Here is a 24,237-nt window from a genome sequence, read left to right as displayed (position 1 = left end):
ATCTACTATTTTCCATCATATAAGTTTCTGATATACTATTTTGCAATCTTTTACTTTTAGATCTATAAACCAAAAACCCCAAAAATATTTAATCTTGTGTTTATCTATCTCTATCAGATCTCACTTTTGCAAGTGACCATGAAGGGATTGAAAACCCCTTTATCGCGTTGGGTGCAAGTTGTTTGATTGTTTGTGCAGGTATTGGTGATTTGTGCGATGTCTCCTACTCGATTGATACCTTGGTTCTCTAACTAAGGGAAATACTTATCTACACTTTGCTGCATCACCCTTTTCTCTTCAAGGAAAAAACCAACGCAAGCTCAAGAAGTAGCAGGAAGAATTTCTGGCGCCGTTGCCGGGGAGATCTACGCCAAGTCAAGACATACTAAGTACCCATCATAAAACTCTCATCTCTTGCATTACATTATTCACCATTTGCCTCTCGTTTTCCTCTCCCTCACTTCTAAAACGATTTTTGAAAAGATTTGCCCTTTTCTTTGCCCCTCTTCCATTTGTCTTCTTCGTTTGCTTTTTGTGTGCTCGTGTGTTGGATTGCTTGCTTTGTCACAATGGCTCAAGAGAATACCAAATTGTGTGACTTTTTCAATACTAATAGCAATGATTTTATTACTCCGATTGCTCCCGCCACTAGTGCGGAATCTTATGAAATTAATGTCGCTTTGTTAAATCTTGTTATGAAAGATCAATTTATTGGCCTTCCTGGTGAAGATGTTGCATCCCATCTAAATAGTTTCGTTGAGTTGTGCGATATGCAAAAGAAGAAAGATGTGGATAATGATATTGTTAAAGTGACACTATTTCCGTTTCACTTAGGGATCGTGCTAAAACTTGGTTTTCATCTTTGCCTAAAAATAGTATTGATTCATGGAATAAGTGTAAAGATACTTTTATTTCCAAGTATTTTCCTCCCGCTAAGATCATATCCCTTAGGAACGATATTATGAATTTTAAGCAACTTGATCATGAACTCGTTGCACAATCTTGGGAGAGGATGAAATTAATGATACGAAATTGCCCTACTCATGGTTTGAATTTGTGGATGATTATACAAAAAATTTATGCCAGATTGAATTTTGCTTCTAGAAATATTTTAGATTCGGCATCGGGAGGCACCTTTATGGAAATTAATTTAGGAGAAGCTACTAAACTCCTAGATAATATTATGGTTAATGATTCTCAATGGCACACCAAAAGATCTTCCACTAGTAAAAAAGTGCATGTGATTGAAGAGATTAATGTTTTAAGTGGAAAGATGGATGAACTTATGAAATTATTTGCTAGCAAGAGTGCTTCTATTGATCCTAATGATATGCCTTTTGTCTACTTTGATTGAGAATAATAATGAATCTATGGATGTGAATTTTGTTGGTAGGAACAATTTTGGTAATAATGCATATAGAGGTAATTTTAATCCTAGGTTGTTTCCTAGTAATTCCTCTAATAGTTATGGTAATTCCTACACCAATTCTTATGGAAATTATAATAAGATGTCCTCTGATTTTGAGAATAGTGCAAAAGAATTTATGAGTTCGCAAAAGAATTTTAATGCCTTGGTTGAAGAAAATTTGCTTAAGATTGATGATTTGGCTAGGAACATGGACAAAATTTCTCTTGATGTTGATTCTTTGAAAATTAGATCTATTCCACCCAAGCATGATATCAATGAATCTCTAAAGGCTATGAGAATCTCTATTGATGAGTGCAAAGAAAGAACCGCTAAGATGCTGATAAACGAGATTGGTTTGTAAAAGCGTGTTCTTCTAGTTTTCGTGAAAATAATGATGAAGATCTTAAAGCGATTGATGCGACTCCTATTGAATCTTTGTTTACCAATATGAATCTTGATAAAGATGGGGCTGAAGATGAGTCAACTTTAGTTAAAAGGCATCCCAATGGTTCGGAGTTTTTAGATCTTGATGCAAAAATTGATAAAAGTGAAATTGGAGAGGTCAAAACTTTAAGTAGCAATGAACCCACTCTTTTAGATTTCAAGGAATTTAATTATGATAATTTTTCTTTAAAGATTGTATTTCCTTGTTGCAATCCATGTTGAATTCTCCTCATGCTTATAATCAAAACAAAGCTTTTACTAAACATATCGTTGATGCTATGATGCAATCTTTTGAAGAAAAGCTTGAATTGGAAGTTTATATCCCTAGAAAACTTTATGATGAGTGGGAACCTACTATTAAGATTAAGATTAAAGATTATGAGTGCCATGCTTTGTGTGATTTGGGTGCTAGCATTTCCATGATTCCAAAAACTGTATGTGACGTGTTAGGTTTCCGTGAATTTGATGATTGTTCCTTAAATTTGCATCTTGCGAATTCCACTATTAAGAAACCTATGGGAAGGGTCAATGCACTACTAGTTTTCCATTATAGCCAAGGGTCCAATCACCGTCGGATATCGAAGTTCACCGTCGGATACCCTAATAACCGACGGGTCACCGTCGGCTATCTCCCGCCGGCCTTGCTTTGTCGGCCATTACACATATATCCGACGGTACCGCCAAATAATATCATTTCCAACGGTAATAGGCCTGCGATTAACCGTTAGACATAAATTGATCATCAGAAGCTTGACGGCACTTATAGCCGATGGTTCCCCATCGGATATTTATTTTCCTACGGTTATTGCCTCCCGTCAATTTTCTTAATAGTCGACGGTATATTTGATTGTTAAGGTTATTTATAACCGAGAGAAGTGCCAAACCGTCAGTTCATATGATTACTGATGGTGCATAGAACCCTTCGGGGATTCCTTTAGTTGAGAACTTTCTAGCACCATCAATTGATAAATTCACCAATGTTCCCAAGTTCCTATGGGCATATTGTGTACCCAAGATGTTTGTTGAACCATAGGAGATAAGTCACCCTTACAAATTGCTTGCATCAAGGGTTGTTGCATACCAAGAAATTGTGATTCATGACGATATTATTTCAAAATATTGGCCTTTAAATACATCTCAGGATCACACAACTACACATGATCAAAGAAAATATATTCTATTTAGCATAGCAACAAAAAGTATAACATGTCTAATGAGTTGAATCAATATTACATTGGCCATATTGACGCATCTAAGAAGTGTCAAATGAAAAACAAAATAGTAAGTGAGATATAATGGTCCAAACATTGTGCATAAGCTAAATTGTCCATGAACTTCATAACTTCACTTGGTTGCATGACTCGAAGATCATCAGACTCATCACCATTATCGTTGTCTTGATCGTAATGCCCATCGCCATATATATAATGTCCCACATTGCCATAGATACCATCGTCATCATTAGTATCATAGCATTATCACACCTCAATTTATCTCCAATATGACTTCCCAATACCTAAGAAACTCTAAGACTAGTTATAAGAGAGATGGAAAATGATATAATGCAGCTGACATTTAATTGAGCTAAAAGGAACAAACTTACTTGTTCGGGAATCATCTACACATTGACATAGAAATCACATCTTAGTAAGAATTATTAGTGTTACACCAATACTTCAATCCTTTTCCAACCATACGTCTTGCAAATGGAAACTGAAAAGTAAAAATGAACAACAAAAATAAAATGACTATTGTTTTGCACCTTTTATGCACAGGGTTATACAGACTAGTACTTCTAGATCTTTTAATACAATTCACTGCTATTTGTGATAACTTGCTTTAGTAATCAACTCCACAAGTTAACCAAGAGGAACGGTTTATCAACTTAAAGTAAAGAGTAAGTAAATCTAAAATCCACATCAACGCCTATGTGTTCATAAATCATTATATGGAGAACTAAAATGCCAATGCGACACATACAACATGATTCAGGAATAAGATAAGATGGCAAATCTACCATCAGTTAAAGAAAAATCTGGATATGTGCCATTAAATCGACACAACTTTGAGAAAATATCATGGAAAGATCTTACAGTAGATATATAGAATTGAAAAGAACAATCCATTAGGAAATACACCATTCCGCGTGTCATATGTGTCAGTTCACTGCCTCAATTGATGCCTTTTCCCCCTGACCTACACACACATTTCTCGACCCAAAGATATGCACCAGGGCCAGCAAACATAACACACGCGCAAGATACTAGAATGTCTTCTAGGGAACAAGTTGTTGTACGAAGATAAACTAGTACTATTCTTTTGTAGTAGTTTTGCCAGCATAGTTGTGTGAATCGTACATATTTGACATCCTAGCTAGCAAGGATTTGACATTCAGAATCAATCAGACTAGATTAACGTGGGCTGAAACCTTAGATTGCAGATAAGTACTACTCCAAAATTACTGGCGAGTAATTGGTACGATGGAACCAAAGAGGTGGTACGTAAGTTCAACTACCAAAATTTGGCCATCTCACCGGTGAATGGGATCTGCTTGGACAATGATTCGTAGAAAATTGTGGCTTCGTGCCGCATGGGCTATTTCGATTTTTTTTCCTTCGCGCGTGCTGTTTTTTTCAATTGGTTTTCTTTTTTCGAGAATCATCGCGCGTGTCTGTTGAAACTTTCACACCGCGCATCTTGACCACACTTAAAAATGTACTTAAAAAACACTTACGAATTTATACACATTGAAATATACGTCGCAGAATTTTAAACTCAATAATGTGTGGATGGGACTGACAAAGTGCACTCTTTTTTTCTCAAAAGGAGGATTAACACTGCTCTCTGCATGCACCCAACCACTTTATTAGTTATTCATCAAAATCTTACAAATTAATACATCAATAAGTCTGAAGCCACCTACCTGGCAACATATGTCGTCACTCCTATCAACTTGATGAAGGAGGTGCACACGGAGCCATCTGCACAAATCTCACACCAAAACCCAACATCTAAAACCGGAGTCAAAAGACCGCCCCCCTGGGAATGTCAAAAACACATAATTAGTCGTTCTAAAAAAGACAACATATTTTAGTCTTGCCATTTGTAAAATTGGTGTAGAAATACACGTTCTACGCACTAACCAATGGTTTAACTCGCCAGCCATTTACATCCACTAGCCATGCATGTGTTAGAATCTAATAAAGATCTTTACACTACAATTATGTGGAATAAAACCGCCGGTCCATCCATATGTCTATTCCCATTGTCCACTGAAACATATTGCCAAGTGAACGTTAACCGTCGGTTATTTCTATTGCCCCTCACGTATTTTCTCAAATATCCGAGAGTATCGTATGTCCCGTCGGCCATCTTCACTCATGGCTGAGAGTTGTTTTTGGATCGTCGGTTTTTACACTTCACCGCCGGATTAAATGAAATAACCATTGGTATACCCAAAACCGTCAGGTATTAGTAAGACCCGTTGGGCATTACATTGGATAGCCAAGGGTTGGGATTCACCGTCGGGTATTTTCCTCTACCGTCGGCTATAGCTAGTTATAACTATGAGTAGAGGATAACCGTCAGCCATTAATGCTACCGTCGGTAATCGCTGTAATAGCCGACGGCCCCTCGGCTACTAAATTTCACTGTCGAAAATATGGGGATTTCTAGTAGTGATGATGTTCTTATTGTTGCAAATGGAAATTATGTGCCCGTAGATTTCATTGTTCTTGATATATATTGCAATCCTACATGTCCTATCATTTTTGGTAGACCTTTCCTTAGAATGATTGGTGCAATTATTGATAAAAGAAGGAAAAATTAGATTTCAATTTTCGTTAAGGAAAGGCATGGAACAGTTTCCTAAAAGAAATTAAGTTGCCATATCAATCTATTATGAAAACTACTTATGGATTGCATACCAAAGATGATAATACCTAGATCTATTTGTGTCTTTTTGCCTAGCTAAGGTAAGGGCGTTAAACAATAGCGCTTGTTGGGAGGCAACCCAATTTTATTTTTTGTTTTTGCTTTTTGCTCCTGTTTTGCTTTGAATAATTCATTTAGCCTCTGGTTAGATGTGGCTTCGTTTTTTAATTAGTGTTTGTGCCAAGTAAGACCTTTGGGATGGCTTACGGTAAGACCTTTGGGATGGCTTACGGTGATAATGCTGAAAAATAGAAACTTTTGTGTCCAGGAAAATAATTTTCATAATTCACAAAAGCGTGATTTTGATCTGATTCTTTTTGCACAAGATTGGTACAGAAATTGCCTAGGTTCTCATAATTTTTCAGAATTTTTGGAGTTACAAAAGTATTCGAAGTTTCCAGATTGCTATAGACTGTTCTGTTTTTGACAGATTCTATTTTCTATGTGTTGTTTGCTTATTTTGATGAATCTTTGGGTAGTATCGGGGATATGAACCATGGAAAAGTTGGAACAGAGTAGATATTACACCAATATAAATAAAAAATGAGTTCACAACAGTACCCAAAGTGGTGATTTATTTTCTTATACTAACGGAGCTTATGAGATTTTCTGTTGAGTTTTGTGTTGTGAAGTTTTCAAGTTTTGGGTAAGGATTGAATGGACTATGGAATAAGGAGTGGCAAGAGCCTAAGCCCATGGATGCCCAAGGCACCCCAAGGTAATATTCACGGACAACCAAGAGCCTAAGCTTGGGGATGCCCTGGGCATCTCCTCTTTCGTCTTCGTCTATCGGTAACTTTACTTGAGGCTATATTTTTATTCACCACATGATATGTATTTTGCTTGGAGCGTCTTGTATGATATGAGTCTTTACTTTTTAGTTTGCCATAATCATCCTTGTCGTACACACCTTTTGAGAGGGATACGCATGAATCGTGATTTATTAGAATACTCTATGTGCTTCACTTATATCTTTTGAGCTAGGCAATATTGCTCTAGTGCTTCACTTATATCTTTTTATAGCACGACGGAGGTTTTATTTTCTAGAAATTGTTGAACTCTCATGTTTCACTTATATTATTTTGAGAGTCATTTTAAACAACATGGTAATTTTCTTTGGTTATAAATTTAGTCCTAATATGATAGGCATCCAAGAGAGATATAATAAAAACTTTCATATAAAGTGCATTGAATACTATGAGAAGTTTGATTCCTTATGATTGTTTTGAGATATAAAGATGGTGATACTAGAGTCATGCTAGTGAGTAATTGTGAATTGGAGATATACTTGTTTTGAGGTTTGTGATTCCCGTAGCATGCATGTATGGTGAACCTTATGTAATGAAGTTGGAGCATGAGGTATTTATTGATTGTCTTCTTTACGAGTGGCGATCGGGGACGAGCGATGGTCTTTTCCTATCAATCTATCCCCCTAGGAGCATGCGTGTAGTACTTTTTTTATGACTAATAGATATTTGCAATAAGTATGTGAGTTCTTTATGACTAAGGTTGAGTCCATGGATTATATGCACTCTCACCCTTCCACCATTGCTAGCCTCTCTAGTGACGCGCAGCTTTCGCTGGTACCATACACCCACCATATACCTTCCTCAAAACAGCCACCATCCGTACCTATTATGGCTTTTCCATAGCCATTCCGAGATATATTGCCATGCAATGTTCCACCGTTCCGTTTATTGACACGATTCATCATTGTCATATTGCTTTGCATGATCATGTAGTTGACATCGTATTTGTGGAAAAGCCACCTTTCATAATTCTTTCATGCATGTCATCCTTGAGTCATTGCACATCCCGATACACCGACGGAGGCATTCATATAGAGTCATATTTTTGTTCTAAGTAAATAGAAGTGTGATGATCATCATTATTAGAACATTGTCCCGTGTGAGAAAAAAAAAGAAGAGTGGCCAAAGAAGCCAAAAAAAAGAGAAGGGACAATGTTGCTATCCTTTCTCCACAACCACCATATTCTATTCCACCTATAGTGTTATGTCCATGGCTCCCGCTCATGTATTGCGTGAAAGTTAAAAAGGTTTGAGGACACCAAAAGTATGAAACAATTGTTTGGCTTGTCATTGGAGTTGTGCATGATTTGAATATTTTATGTGATGAAGATGGAGCATAGCCAGACTATATGATTTTGTAGGGATAGCTTTCTTTGGCCATTTTATTTTGAGAAGACATAATTGCCTTGTTAGTATGCTTGAAGTATTATTGTTTTTGTGCCAATATTAAACTTTTGTTTTGAATCTTATGGATCTGAACATCCATGCCACAATAAAGAAAAATTACATGGATAAATATGTTAGGTAGCATTCCACATCAAAAATTCTGTTTTTATCATTTACCTACTTGAGGACGAGCAAGAATTAAGCTTGGGGATGCTTCATAAGTCTCCAATGTATCTATAATTTTTATTGTTCCATGTTATTATATTATCTGTTTTGGATGCTTTATATGCATTAATATGCTATTTTATATTATTTTTGGGACTAGCCTATTAACCTAGAGCCCAGTGCCAGTTTCTGTTTTTCCTTGTTTTTAAGCTTCGAAGAGAATGAATACCAAACAGAGTCCAAACGAAATAAAATCTTCACGATGATTTTTCTTGGACCAGAAGACACACATGAGACTTGGATATCAAGTCGGAAGAGCCATGAGGTGTCCACAAGGGGGGGGCGCCTAGGAGGGTAAGGTGTGCCCCTCTACCTGGTGGGTCCCTCGTGACTCCCCTGACCTAATTTTTCATCCTATATATTCACATATATTCCCAAACCACCAGAAGCATCCACGAAAACACTTTTCCAGTGCCGCAACCTTCTGTACCCGTGAGATCCCATTTGGGGGGCTTTTCTGGCATCCTGCAGGAGGGGGATTCGATCACGGAGGGCTTCTACATCAACTCTATTGCCCTTCGGATGAAGCGTGAGTAGTTTTCCTCAGACCTAAGGGTCCATAGCTAGTAGCTAGATGGCTTCTTCTCTCTCTTTGATTCTCAATACTATGTTCTCCTCGATGTTCTTGGAGATCTATCCAATGTAATATTCTTTTGCGGTGTGTTTGTCAAGATCTGATGGATTGTCGGATTTATGATTAGCTTATCTATGAATGTTATTTGAATCTTCTCTGAATTCTTATATGCATGATTTGATATATTTGTAACTTCGAACTATCGGTTTAGTTTGACCAACTAGATTGGTTTTTCTTGCAATGGGAGAAGTGCTTAGCTTTGGGTTCAATCTTGCAGTGTCCTTTCCCAGTGACAGTACAGCCAACAAGGCACGTATTGTATTGTTGCCATCGAGGATAAAAAGATGGGGTTTACTTCATATTGCTTGAGTTTATTCCTCTACATCATGTCATCTTACTTAATACGTTATTATGTTCTTCATGAATTTAATACTCTAGATGCAGGCAGAAGTCAGTCGATGTGTGGAGTAATAGTAGTAGATGCAGGCAGGAGTCGGTCTACTTGACACGGACATGATGCCTATATTTCATAATCATTACCTTAGATATCATCATAACTTTGCGTTTTTCTATCAATTGCTCGATAGTAATTTGTTCACCCACCGTATTATTTGCTATCTAGAGAGAAGTCTCTAGTGAAACCTATGGCCCCCGGGTCTATTTTCCATCATATTAGTTTCCGATCAACTATTTTCCATCATATAAATTTCTGACATACTATTTTACAATCTTTTACTTTCAGATCTATAAACCAAAAAACCCAAAAATATTTTATCTTTTGTTTATCTATCTCTATCAGGTCTCACTTTTGCAAGTGACCGTGAAGGGATTGACAACCCCTTTATCGCGTTGGGTGCAAGTTGTTTGATTGTTTGTGCAGGTATTGGTGATTTGTGCATTGTCTCCTACTGGATTGATATCTTGGTTCTCTAACTGAGGGAAATACTTATCTCTACTTTGCTGCATCACCCTTTCCTCTTCAAGGGAAAAACCAACGCCAAGCTCAAGAAGTAGCATGGGTGTGTGTATTCGGCGAATCTCGCGACATTCGGTCGGTGTTTGTCTTCGGTGGATCTTCTTGGATCCGATCTTCGTTCGTTTGCGCTCGTGTGTCCATAGGTTAGATCCTTCCGGTCTATGCTTCTCTTCATAGGCAACGGTCATTGTTCTGATGTGCTAGTCAGTCAGTAAGTCGTCGTGCTAAGGCCTCCAAAGGACTATATTAAAACATGTTGTATTACTAAGATATGAAAAGAAAATTCTCTTCTAGTGCAAATTTTCAAGAAGTTCTCCTACTCCTGGCCATGAAGCCGCAAGATAGTTATGCTTATAGGTGAAACTACAAGGTGCAACCGGCGTTCCTAATCTTGTCATGGAGGTGGATGAAGAGTCGAGGACTAATGAGTAGATATTGCTCCTCTTATTAAAGGAGAATTCCTTATTTGGTCCTTTTTTTAAATTTGGTTCCCTATTTGGCCCTATAAATTTCATTTTTTTCCCTTTTTGACACCACAACTTAATTTTCTTCCTTCCATGACATTTTCATCAATTTTTGCTGTTAACACCGTTCACTTCGACTTGAAAAGTCCTTTTTACCCCTACTATAGCACGCTAGTAAAAAAACAAAAAAGTCTCATTTGACCTCATAGTGCACATTCTCTCCCGATTGACTCTCCTCCCGATTCCCCTTTCTTGCCCTAACCCTAGCCGCGGAGTGCAAGGCCCACAGCGGCGGCGCGGCGCAAGGAGCAGCATGGAGGAGGGCGCAGCCGACGCAGATGGAGGGGTGGAAGGCATGGTGGAGGAGGGCCACGGTGCTGCACCTGCACCGGGCGGCCATGGTGGGGAGGCGGGGGCGGCCGCCCTAACCCTAGACGCGGAGCGCAAGGCCCACAGCGGCTATGCGGCGCGAGGAGCGGCATGGAGGAGGGCGTGGCCGACACGGATGGCGAGGTGGAAGCCACGATGGAGGAGTGCCACGGCGCTGCACCGGGCGGCCATGGTGGATAGGCGGGGCGGCCAAGCACTAGAGGAATGGGGAGGGTGTGATGTGCAAGGCAAATCACGGCACCAGAGGGCCACGACGCTGCACTGCGCGGCCATGGTGGGGAGGCAGAGGGCGGCCAAGCAGTGGAGGAGGGGCGAGGCAGCGCAGTGCAGGGCACTACATCGGCTTGGCTAGAAGGCTGAGTCCTCTCTGCTTCAGATTAGAAGAGATCTTCCATGAGATGAATCCAAAATTTTATTTTCTGCACCATATTTTGCTAGAAGGAACAGATTACTTGGAGGCCATATTTGCTGCACATACACAATTGATCTTTTGCACATGGGTTATGTCTTCACATGTTGTTGTATAAGAAAGACATAGGAGTACAAAGTACTCATTGTTATGTTTCATTTGCTTTTATAGGATGGATCCAAATTCATCTTATCTACTGAAAATCAAATTGATTGGCAACACAAAAAAGCTAGAAAAGATATTAAATGCTTTTGTTTTGATGAGGTTATTGATTCCGACTTGACAAATTATGAGGACATGGTTGAATCAGTCGTAGAGCAGTACACACCTCGTTATTTGGAAGTTGCACATATTCAGTACTATGATGATTTTCTGAAAATCTACCCAGAAGTAACAACTGACCAAGAATTGGTGTCTATGTTTGAGAAACACTCTAAGACAAAGGTTGTGCACATGTTTATTGCATATTGTGATCCATCTGAACAATATGTGCCTATCACGGAGTGGCATGATGATGTGCATAGCCAACCTAACAACACAGAACAAGATGATGATGATGATGATGGTTATCTTCGCAACCCAATACCTGAGAATGAGTATGTTGGTGTTGATGAGGAAAATATTTATTTAGAGGATGAACATGTACCTCTTATCATGGTTCCTTGTTCCGATAAAGAAAAGGACAAAGACTATGTTCCTGATCATGAGAGTGAGGATGAGAGTGAGGATGAGAGCATGTCAGAGGTTGAAGTAGAGGAAGATGAGGAATATCACGAGGCAGATCATGTACCACACTTTGAATATGATAAAGTACATCCTCCAATGAACGAAGGAAGAAAATATCCCAATATGGCAGAGTTTAAATTGGCGCTTTCTCAGCATGCAATCAAACATAAATTTGAGTTTGACACCGAAAAGAGTGCACCACATAGGTTTAGAGCTTATTGTTCAATAAGGGATGAAGATAAGTGTCCATGGAGGATATATGCTTCTACAATGGAAGATGAGTGCACCGTAATGGTAATTTTCTAACTTTACTCTAGTTGTACTGCTGTTGTTGATGCTCTACTACTCTAGAATCTAGATGTATTGCTGTTGTTGATGCTTTAGGCCTCTAGTTGTACTATTGTTGTTGATGCTCTAATGCACTGTTGTCGCGCTAGTTTTGTTTCTGCTAGCTGTTGGCTGCTTCTATGCTGCTGCCGATGGTGGTTGGCTGGCTGCTCATGTTGATTCAATAGTTAGTAGTTATTGCTTCTTATGTTGCTTGTGCATTTGTGCTAATGTTGCAGCTATATTGTAGACAATAGTTAGTAATTAGTAGTTACCGCTGCTTCTTCTTCTGCTGCTATATCTTTACTCTATTACTAATTTTGTATGTTCATCTTTTGCAGGTGAGAAATAACCCTTATGGTCATGACTGCTCTAGTACAAAAAGAAAAAAGAAGTTGAAGAATGCAAACAAGCGGTGGATATGTGAGCACGTGAAGGATAGGATAATTGAGGATGCAACTCTAGGACCAAAGGCATTGCGAAAGAAGCTTAAAGAGCATCATGGAATCGACATCAACTCTAAGATAGCCTATATGGGTAAGTTGCTATCCTTGAAGGAACTATATGGTGATTGGTATACAAGATTTGATAATCTGTATAGTTTCAAGGTGCCAATTGAAAGTTGTTGCCCCGGTAGCATAGTGATCATTGATCGTCACACAATAAAAGATAAAATCAGATTTAAAAGAATTTTTTGTCGCTTTGAAGCCTTGCATCGACGGGTTCCTTAATGGTTGCAGGCCATACTTGGCAGTAGATAGCACCTTCTTGACAGGCAGGTTCAAGGGGCAGTTGGCTAGTGCTACAGCCATTGATGGCCATAGTTGGATGTATCCAGTTTGTATGGGTGTTTTTGATTCTGAAACAAATGAGAATTGGATCTGGTTCATGCAAATGGTTAGACAAGCCATAGGATCCCCAAGGGGTTTAACCATATGCACCGATGCTGGGCAACCAGTGATGACATGTGTAAAAGAAGTGTTCCCAGAGGCTGAACATAGGGAATGTATGTTTCACTTGGTGTCCAACTTCAAGAAGAAGTTTCATGGAAAGGTGTTTGATGACCACCTTTGGGTTGCTGTTTACTCATGGAACCCATATATATTTGAAAAAAATTGGGTTGCAATGGACATAGCAAAGCCAGCGGCAACTGCATAACTTAAGAGGTGGCACACTAGGTTGTGGTCTAGGAGTCAGTTCTCAACAATTTCCAATGTGGATTATGTTACAAACAACTTGGCTAATTGCTTCAATAATTGGATTAAGCACCACAAGTCCTTGAACTTGGATGACTTCTTTGATAAGATTAGGCAGATGATTATGATCATGTGGAATCGAAGGAGGAAAGTAGCAAGGAAGTTGGTTGGGTTGATTCTTCCCCACATAATTGAGAAGTTGAATGCAAAGACTAGATAATTAAACTTGGAGGTGGTAGAAAGCTCAGAAGAAGTCACTGAAGTGACAACAGCTTTAGGTTTGTGGTTAACTTGCTTAACAGGACATGTTCTTGTAGACAATGGCAAGTTTCTAGCCTTCCTTGTAAACATGATCTAGCATTTATCACATCTCTTATCAATGCACACATACAGAATTATGTGGACTTGTATTACTCCATTGACAAGTTTAGAGCAGCCTATGACCAACTAATTCCTGCCATGGTTGACAAGAACCAATGGCCTAAATCTGACCATGGATTCTTCATGTTTCCACCACTACTAAAATCCACGGCGGGTAGGCATAAAACTGAGATGTATAAAGGTTGCGGTGAGAAGAAAAGAAAAAGTGGCCAACACTTATGCCCTATTTGTAAGGACTATGGGCATCATTGGCATAAATGCAAGAAGGGTAACCCAAATGACATTGCTGCTATTTTAGTTGTGAGGTAATAAATTTAATTGTGTAACTTTCTTCACTTGCATTTTTTTTGTAAGCAACCATACATGTTAACTACTTTTTTGTTGCTCATGTAAAGGACCACCAAATAAGAGGGCAAAGACCACCAAAGCATCAATTGTGCCTTGCGAGGATGATGCTCCGGTAGCCTCTATGTGCTTTCCGCCAAGGTTAGCCACTTTACACTCATGCTCGTAATTAAATGAAATATGTGTTTGAATTCTAACTTCTCACCATAGCCAAAGCTTGGAACCTACAACTGCAAAAAAGAGAAAACATGATAACTCAATTACTAGAGCATCAAAAAGGTGATAACTAGTTCTGAATTTTGTAGTAGATTAGATGAAAGCTTGGTTTTGTATTCTAATTGCATTCTTCTCACTATAGCCAAATGTTGGAGAAAACAACTAAGAAAAAAGGGAAAGGGAGTAAATCTGGATCCAGAGTAGCAAAAAGGTAACCTGTTGTTGTTTCTGAATTTTATGTCATGTTATGCATTGTTCTATTGTTAACCTGGGCTACTATATGTGATGTATGATGTGCTGCCATGAATGTGTATGTGTAGATCAAGAACTCAGCCCATTTGTGTGGCCAACAAGAAAACATCTGTTGTGAAGGTACATGCCAAAAGAAAAAGCAAAGAGGTTGCTGATAAGTTGCCACACCTTCCTATGGTGCCACATGACAGCAGCACACGAAGCAAAAGGAGACTTAGCTTGTGATTCTCATTGGATCCCTTTCCATATCATGGTTCATTTTGGAAACTTTTGAGTTGTTTATGTAATATATATGTGAACATGGGCTTTTGTACATGCTATATATGACCTTCATGTGTTATATTTGACATGATGTGAACCTGGACTACTACTCCCTCCGTCCCGAATTACTTGTCGCATGTATGGATGTATCTAAATGTATTTTAGTTCCAGATACATCCATTTCTAAGACGAGTAATTTGGAATGGGGGCAAAGTCCATTTTAAACCCTGAACTCGTAGACGTTCGACGAAACGAACCCTCAAGTCGAAATCCCGGTCGATTGCACCTTGAACTATATAATCCTGGTCTAAATCAAACCCTGACAAATGTCAACCAGGACTTGTCTAGCTGGTGGGCCAAGGAGCACCTGTCCGCGCTGGGCCAGCCCATTTATTTTTTTGTTTGCTTAAAAATCATGAACAATTATTGAAAAAATGAATAAAAAATTTATATACGACGAACGATTTTCAAATATAAATTGAATAATTTTTAGGTGTACGATGACCAATTTTTAACTACACAGCGAATACTTTTCTGATATACCTTGAAATAATTTTAAACATATTATACATTTTTGTGATATACGATGAACAAATTTTATACATTGAACATTTTTGTAATATAATTTGAACAATTTTTAACTGACACACCATTTTTGTGATTACTCACTGAAAAATTTGTGGTATGCGCTGAAAAACCATTTAAATACCCGTTGATTTTTTTTTATGTACAATGAACAAAATTTTCAGTGAGTAATCACACTAGCTACCTACTCAGTACGTCTATATTGCAGTGCCAATTTTAAAGTACAATGTATCGCGACAAATTTCTTTTTTCTTCAAAGTTTTCAACAATTTTTGGAAACAAATGTGGTTTTTTAAATACATTGAATTCTTTAAAAATATACTTTGACCATTTTTTACATACATTGAAAAAATTAAACAGCAACAACACGGGGTCGCATGTTCAAGGCACACCGTGCGCTCTTTTAACAAAAACAAAACAAAAGCGGGCTGGCCCAGCAAAAGCAACGTGTAGCGCCCTTTGTGAAATTTTATTTCTTAACAGAAAAAAATAAAGCGGGCCGGCCCAGCGGGGTGGAGGTGTGTGCCCTCAGCAAAATCCCAGTAATCCCGGCCATCCAAATGACTCGAAGGTTTGATTTAGACCGGGATTGCATAGTTCAGGGTACAATCGACCGGGATTTCGACTTGAGGGTTTGTTTCGTCGAACGTCTACGAGTTCAAGGTTTAAAATGGAATTTTTCCTTTGGAATGGAGGGAATATATGTGAACTCTATGTGAACCTGAATGTGTGTAGAGGACTAAATATGTTGACTGTTTGCGTATATGTGAACCTAGACCAAGTTTCTATGAACTTTTAGCTTGCATACATGTGAATCTGCTCCAAGTATATTATAATTTGTGCATATATGAACTGTACAGGGGATATATCATCAAAATACAAGGGAGGTTCTGTCCAATTATCCAATTAAAATTAAAGATGTGCTAAATAGCTGATTTGATTTCATTTGGTAATGTATTCAAGGCAAAACAGATCACATCACAATTTCTTTTGACTTGCAGTTCACAATTTTGGTCACAAACGACACCAAGGGTAAAGTGGACTTTTCGTGTCAGATTTAACGATGTTAGTTGCCAAAACTGACGGAAGTGTCATATAGGGAACAAACTGAAGTTTGAGTGTCAGAACATGAAGAATTTTTTATTAGGGTCAGAAAGGGAACCAAATTTTAAAAAAGGGCCAAATAAGGAATTCTCTCCTTGTTAAAGGGGTCAATGCTAGATGTACATGAGTACATTTTCTCGGTTTCTTTTTAGTGTTATAGGCTTAGTATTGCCAAGTACTACTGTACTTCTTTGAGTGACGATAAATGAAACAAGTTTTCATAAGAAAAATAACAAGGAAACACAAATCTTGTCTCTTTCTTTTGGTGTGATTGCGTCAAAATTAAGTACATATGCAATTTCCTAGTTCCATGGCTTCCGATCATGCACATTGTTTTCCTGTATCTCAGCAATTTAACTATTGTTCTGGTAACGCCTTTGGTGTTTCTCACTTTTCATTGGACTTTCTATTTTATGGATCTCACAAAAGATTACTTTCCGCCCTAACGGAATCCTAGCTGCCGCGAGATCAATCTTCTCTCCTCTTCGCCTTCAGTTGTTGTTCCGGCATAGTGGGGGTGGAGGGCAAGGGATTCTCATATCTCATCCTTGAGTTGAAGGTTTTGGTGTCCCAGAGACACCGGTCCGATGACGACAATAGTGTCATCTCGAATAGACGTCCTCCGGCTCCAACCCTGTATGGATGATGCTTGGTGCGGCGTTGCTGGAGACTAAGAGTTTTCGTTCCCGTTGTTCTCCATTGATATTTTTTAAATTCATGATTTTTTAGAAAAGAATTCTGATTTTTAAAATTCATAAATATTTTCTAAATTTTTGAACGTTTTCTTATATTAGAAAATATTTATTTTTAATATGTAAAAAGTCTAGCAGCCATGTGAGGAAAACCGGTTGAAAAATTGAAGAACAAACAGAGCAAAATAAAAACGCTAGACTGTGGTGGGCTGGCCCATCCAAGCGCTTTGTGCATCACCCCGCCATTAACGCAAAGAGCGTCAAATTAAGGGCTCCATGGAGCTCAGTCTCCAAAATGCCGTACTCCTCTCTAGTCAAAAATTCCAAATGGAGGCCGAGCTCCACGGAGGACTTAATTTGAAAACTACAAAATTCAAACTTCTTCAATTTGGAAATTTTCTAAAAAAAAAATACACATAGACCGAGAGACATATTGTACATGTGTGCAAATTTTCAGGTCAAAATACGTTAAACCGAGAGCTACACAAAAAAAAACAAATTTTGGGGCTATTTAGCATATTAGTGTTCATCCTCAATGTCCATGATATTATTCCTTTGTGCAGCTCGTCATTCAAGGTATTTCATCCTGGAATTTAACACACATACACATTACATCCTTATATACATGTGTGTTTTCTTCAGGAAAATTTGAAACTATTTTTTTTGAATTTAAGTTTTTCAAAATTAAGGGATCCATGGAGCTTGGTCTTCCAAATGCCCTACTCATCTCTAGTTCGCCCCCATCATCTTTTTTTTAGAAATGACCGAGGGAGGAAGGAGATGACTGATTGGGCAATGGGCCGTGGCCCGCGAGTTTGGGTGCGCATGGCTCCCGTGGTAAGGCCAACTCCACCGCACGACCCTAAATCGTCCGGGATCGTCCGTTTGGGGTAAAACGGACAAAACCAACGACCCAATGCGCAACCCCATCTTGCCTTTTTGTTCGTTTAGTGTCCGCTTCGACCCCATATCCAGAGCAAACTTGGGATGAATTTGAGGCAAAGCGGACAGCCCGTCTGCGTCCTCGCGTCCGCACATGGCCCGCATGGCAGCCACTTGCCCCTGCTTTTGTCCCCTTCCCCTCTCTCTCCTCTGTTGGACGCCGGAGCCGCCTGCCCCTGCGGCAACGAGCTCGGGGTGAGTGTGGCGTGGCCGGGGCGAGCCTGGGCCGGAGCTCGGGGCGAGCATGGCCGGGGCACGCCGGGGCGAGGCCGGGGGAGGCCGGGGCGCGCCGGGGCGAGGCCAGGGCGAGCCGGGGCCGCACGCACCCGGATCCAGATCCATGCGGCAGCGGCGCGTCCCAGGCGCAGGCGCGGCGCAGGAGGGAGCCATGGCCGGCACCGGCGACGGCACGGCCCTGGCCCTGGCACAGGCGCGGCGGCGAGCGGGAAAGGCTGCGGGCGCGGTAGGACCGGAGCAGGGCATGGGCGGGCGGCCATGGCGAGCGAGCGCGAGCGGAGACGGCTGGCACTGGGGTAGCGGACGTTTTTTGGGATTGGCAGCCATGTTGGGCGCCTCGAACGAAACCCGAACACGCATGTCCGTTTTCACACCTATTGCCACCCCAAACGGACGCTTGCGGTGGAGTTGGCCTAATAATGTAGGGCGGGCGGCCTACCGAAGCTGCACGAGCACAGTGTTTCTCAAAAAAAATGTTATTATCGGCCGCCGCGTCGCTGAGACCAACCCAGCACAAAGCGACGACCAGGTCACACACGGCCACCAACCACCCAGCAGCTGCCAGATCGGAAACGCCAGCAGACAGCCGGCGCCAACCCAAAAAGCCCCAGTAGCAAACCCCACCAAATCCACGCCATCATTTCCATCCATCGGACTCCCCGAGGCCCGCCGCGTCGCCTCGCCGCGCCATCGCCGTCGCCGACGACCGCCGACCGAACCCAAGGATGGGGCGCAAGCGCGCGGTGCTGGTGGGCATCAACTACGCGGGCACCAAGGCGGAGCTCAAGGGCTGCCACAACGACGTGGCCCGCATGCGCCGCTGCCTCGTCGACCGCTTCGGCTTCGACGACGACGGCGCCGCCATCCGCGTCCTCTCCGACGCCGACCGGGCCGCGCCGCAGCAGCAGCCCACGGGCGCCAACATCCGCCGCGAGCTCGCGCGCCTCGTCGCCGACGCGCGCCCCGGGGACTCCCTCTTCTTCCACTACAGCGGCCACGGCACGCGCCTGCCGGCCGAGACCGGCCAGGACGACGACACCGGCTACGACGAGTGCATCGTCCCCTCCGACATGAACCTCATCACAGGTGCGCAGATCCGGAGACGCCCTTTCGTTTTCGTTTTTGTCTCGTGCCTTGTTTGCTCCTGTAGTTGTTCTGTCTCGAACTACCGGTTAATCAGCGGGGATGATCGACTCGAGTGTGGTTGGTGAGATCTGAGAGGGACGTTATTTGATTGATTGTCACGTTTTTACGACTTGGCGGATTTAGCGCTGTAGTAATTTCTGAATTTCTGACTGGATTAGTTTTTAGGTGACTATGATGATTTCAGATAGTACATTGTGGCAGTACTGATTGCAGACTTTTCACCACATAGCGCAAAATATTTGGATATAACATGCTATTTATGCAAGATGACAAGAGACTGCAGGTGATTTGTTTGATGTCAGATTTCTTCTACCAAAATTTGCAAGTCACCGAATTTTGGTTTGGTTTGCTAGTAGCAAGAGTTTGTTACATCTGGTTACTAATCCAAAGTTTTCCAAACACTAACCTAAGCTGAAATATGTTGCTGGACTAGCAGGATATAGGTCTACGCCCTTAGCCTAAGTTGCTTTAACGAATTTTGTCATGGAACTGATCGCAAACATGAAAATAACCAAGCCCTGCATTCCTTAAACTAGTTTAGTCCTAGACAGGCAGAGGGTACCAAGAATTCAAACCTGTAGTGGAACAACACAAAATCAAACTGTATCATAAGTGAGTAGGGTCTATTTTTTGTTAAAGTAGTTCACTGAAGATCTGTTTGTGAGCAACCAGGTAATGTTTGAATTTGCCACTTGTTGGCTTGCCGGACTCATGATTTTTCTTTTCCCGCAATAGAATGCTCTCAGCCTGCTTCAACTCATAGGCAGTTAGGCACTTGGGTTGATGGTTATCTGGAGATTTTTCTACTGCTGTAGTAATCCTCCTGCTTTCAATTATTAACTACTATATCGAGAAGGCAACCAATACATAGAACTAGAAGTAGTGAAATTAATAACCAGTAATATCTTGCATCTCTTCCTGTCAATCGTTCTAATTTCCTTCTGTGCACTGCAGACCAAGATTTCACAGAGCTCGTGCAAAAAGTCCCTGATGGCTGCCTGTTCACCATAGTCTCTGACTCCTGCCACAGCGGTGGCCTACTTGACAAGGCCAAGGAGCAGATTGGCCACAGCACAAAGCAGAACAAGGCACAGCAAGGCAAACGGGAAGAGCGCTCTGAATCCGGCTCCGGCGGCTTCCGGTCGTTCCTCAAGCAGACCGTCCGGGACGCGTTCGAGTCCCAAGGAGTCCACCTTCCTCGCCGTGGCGGCCAGCAGGGTAGCTATGACGACGCTGAGTCCGAGGAGCCGAGCCTGGACTCGGGCACAGATGGCCACGTCAAGAACCGGTCGCTGCCCCTCTCGACATTCATCGAGATGCTCAAGGAGAAGACGGGGAAGGACGACATCGAGGTCGGGTCGATCCGGATGACGCTGTTCAACGTCTTCGGCGACGACGCCAGCCCCAAGATCAAGAAGTTCATGAAGGTGATGCTGGAGAAGCTCCAGCAGGGGCAGCACGGCGGGGTGGTGGGCTTCGTGGGCGCCCTGGCGCAGGAGCTGCTCAAGGCCAAGCTGCAGGGCAAGCAGGAGGAGCTGAAGCCGGCCATGGAGCAGGAGGTGCACGGCGTGGAGGAGGTGTACGCCGGGACGACGGCGAGGGCGCCCCACAACGGCGTCCTCGTCAGCGGGTGCCAGACCGACCAGACCTCGGCGGACGCGACGACGGCCAAGGGCCTGTCCTACGGCGCGCTCAGCAACGCCATCCAGTCCATCCTCGCGGAGAAAGACGGCAAGGTGAGCAACAGGGAGCTGGTGCTGAGGGCGCGCGCGCTGCTGTCCAAGCAGGGGTACAAGCAGCAGCCTGGGCTCTACTGCAGCGATAGGCACACCGAGGTGGCTTTCATATGCTGAGAGCGCCGTGAAACATCATCCGTTGTCTTTGTCCGTCGATGGGAGGAAAAACGTTTTCTCCCCGTGTGTCAACTGCCTGCTATTGTCTGTGGACTGTGGTTTTGGAGACCTGGACGCCATGTGTTGCTAAGATTGGACTGGTCGATGTTTCATCACAGAATAACAATCACATGCTCTGAGGTTATAATATACTCCCTCCGTCCCAAAAAATAAGAACGCACAGTGTTAAAAACGTTTTTATATTTTGGGACATACTCCATGATTCTCAAAAGCAGAAAAAATAGATAAAAGTACGGGATAACAGGTTCCCACTATCTTTATACCATATACAAACCTGCCATTACATTATCTGTATGTATCTTACTTCCACTCTGCTGCCTTTTTATGGTTAGTGCCAATGCATGTACTCTATCTTACAAATAGTGCCACAACTATCATGGAGTAGCATAATAATGAGATCATCCGTGGTGAAGACATTCATAGCTGACCTGACGCCAACGGAATGATTGGCGCCACGAGCCAATATACGAAAAAGCTAGCACTGGCCCAGTAATGCTACACGTACAAACGATTTACAGGCTTTTACAGGATGACTTTGATTGGTCAATAGATGAGCGGGGCGGTCCATCCCCTGAAAATTAGGGGGGAAAGGTTTGTGATTGGTTGTTAGATGGAATGAGCGTGTAAAAGCATGTAAGTCTTTGTATGTCTAGCATTTTTGCACTGGCCAGCGATCATCATCTCGAGCAACCTCCACCAACCCACCACTAGTGCCTGCCAGATCGGACCGCCAACACACAGCTCGCCACCCCACCAGCCTCTGAGCCTCGTCGCGTCCTGCAGCGCCACCGGAGCGCGCCATAGCCGACGATGGGACGGAAGCGCGCGGTGCTGGTGGGCATCAACTACCCGGGCACGGAGGGGGAGCTCAAGGGCTGCCTCAACGACGTGGCCCGCATGCGCCGCTGCCTCGTCGACCGCTTCGGCTTCGACGGCGCCGACATCCGCGTCCTCGCCGACGCCGACCCGTCCACGCCGCCGCCCACGGGCGCCAACATCCGGCTCGAGCTCGAGCGGCTCGTCGGCGGCGCGCGGCCCGGGGACTCGCTCTTCTTCCACTACAGCGGCCACGGCCTGCAGCTGCCCGCCGAGACCGGCGAGGACGACGACACCGGCTACGACGAGTGCATCGTGCCCTGCGACACCAATCTCATCAAAGGTAAAGATGAAAAGTGCTCCGGATTCGTCTTGGAGCTGTTACTGTCTGATTTGACTGACAAGTGAAGGAGCTCCTTTGCCGCAGACCAAGATTTCACGGAGCTGGTGCGGAAGGTCCCCGATGGCTGCCTCTTCACCATGGTATCCGATTCGTGCCACAGCGGCGGCCTCATCGACAAGACCAAGGAGCAGATAGGGAATAGCACCAAGCAGAGCAAGGCCCAGCAGCAGCGGCAGCGACCTCCGTCCGCCGGCGCCAACCTGTGCGCGTCGCTCCTCGGGACCGTCCGGGGCGCGCTCGAGTACGTCGGCATCCGCCTCTCCCGCCGCGCCAAGCAGGCGGCGGGCTCGCCGGCCGGCACCGCCACGACGAGCCGGTCGCTGCCCCTGTCGACGTACATCCGGATGCTCAAGGAGCAGACCGGGAAGGACGACGTCGGCGTGGGCTCCATCCGGACGACGCTGTTCCACCACTTCGGCGACGACGCCACGCCCAAGATCAAGAAGTTCGTCAAGGCCATGGTGCACGGCAAGCTCCGGCATGGCGCTGACCAGGCCGCCACGGTCACAGAGCTGGTCCCGAAAGCTAAGCCGGAGGGAGGCGAAGGCGGGAATCAGGCCGGCGCGCTCGGGCCAGCCATGGAGCAGGAGGTGCGGGGCGTCGAGGAGGTGTACGCGGGGGCCGCCGCGGCGAAGGCGCCGCCGCCACGCAACGGCGTCCTGATCAGCGGGTGCCAGACGGACGAGTCCTCGGCGGACCTGACCACGGCCAGCGGCGTGTCCTACGGCGCGCTCAGCAACGCCATCCAGGCCGTCCTCGCGGAGGAGAATCGCGGGAAGGTGACCAACAGGGAGCTCGTGCAGAGAGCGCGCGGTCTGCTGGCCAAGCAGGGCTACGTCCAGCAGCCTGGCCTCTACTGCAGCGACGAGCACGCCGATGCTGCCTTCATATGCTGATTGTCGACAAAAATGCTAGACATACAAAGACTTACACGCTTTTACACGTTCCTTCCATCTAACAACCAATCACAAACCTCTCCCTCTTGATTTTGAGGAGGATGAGCCGCCCCGCTCACCTATTGACCAATCAAGATTAACCATCCTGTAAAAACATGTAAATCGTTTGTACGTGTAGCATTGCCGGATTGTCGAGGCATCACATCGGCCGTGCTGTGCGGTGTGCCGAGTGACCGTGTACTCGCGTGTCGTTGGGATTTGCGCCGTGTGTTAATTGCATTTTGTGCTGCGGCAATGGTGCAAATTTTGGTCTCCTCGTACTGTATTTAGGCACCTTTGACACGACAAGGATTTTTCATACTTTAAAAATGGAGGGTTTTTCTTTTCAAAATCAACGCACACGCTTACATAGACGCACATATACTCACCCAAATGGATGCATACTCTGCACCTTCAAGAGACTGAGAGGGCGGGTCTTGAGATTGACCAAGTCACCACCTCTTAAAAAATATTTCGTCTTTATATAAGATATACAAGTGTCAAACCTATAGCTACAACCACCCTCGTATGCATTCAACCGCGAGTTGGTTTGCTACTTACAAAACTAGAGTTAATGGTGAGACTCCCCCCTCCGCCCACCCGGGCGACTCGGGAGCGATCTTCCCTCCCGCCGGTCTAAGCCCCTTCCCCCCTCGCCACCACACGAGGCTGGCACCGGGCAAGCCCGCGACGTAGCCGGGGGATGTGGCGGCCGACGGGGCATGTGCTGCTCCTTCCCGGT

At 43.5% G+C, this 24,237-nt stretch overlaps 1 pseudogene; it reads left to right on the top strand.

The window, feature by feature from the left end:
* The first annotated feature begins 18,821 nt into the window (after positions 1-18,821).
* On the top strand, positions 18,822-23,613 carry LOC123138144 (metacaspase-4-like; annotated as a pseudogene).
* Positions 23,614-24,237: the final 624 nt, after the last annotated feature.

This window comes from Triticum aestivum, chromosome 1B (assembly GCF_018294505.1).
Source record: "Triticum aestivum cultivar Chinese Spring chromosome 1B, IWGSC CS RefSeq v2.1, whole genome shotgun sequence".
In the NCBI taxonomy this organism is placed as follows: Eukaryota; Viridiplantae; Streptophyta; class Magnoliopsida; order Poales; family Poaceae; genus Triticum; species Triticum aestivum.
This window is presented reverse-complemented; position numbering and strand designations above follow the sequence as displayed.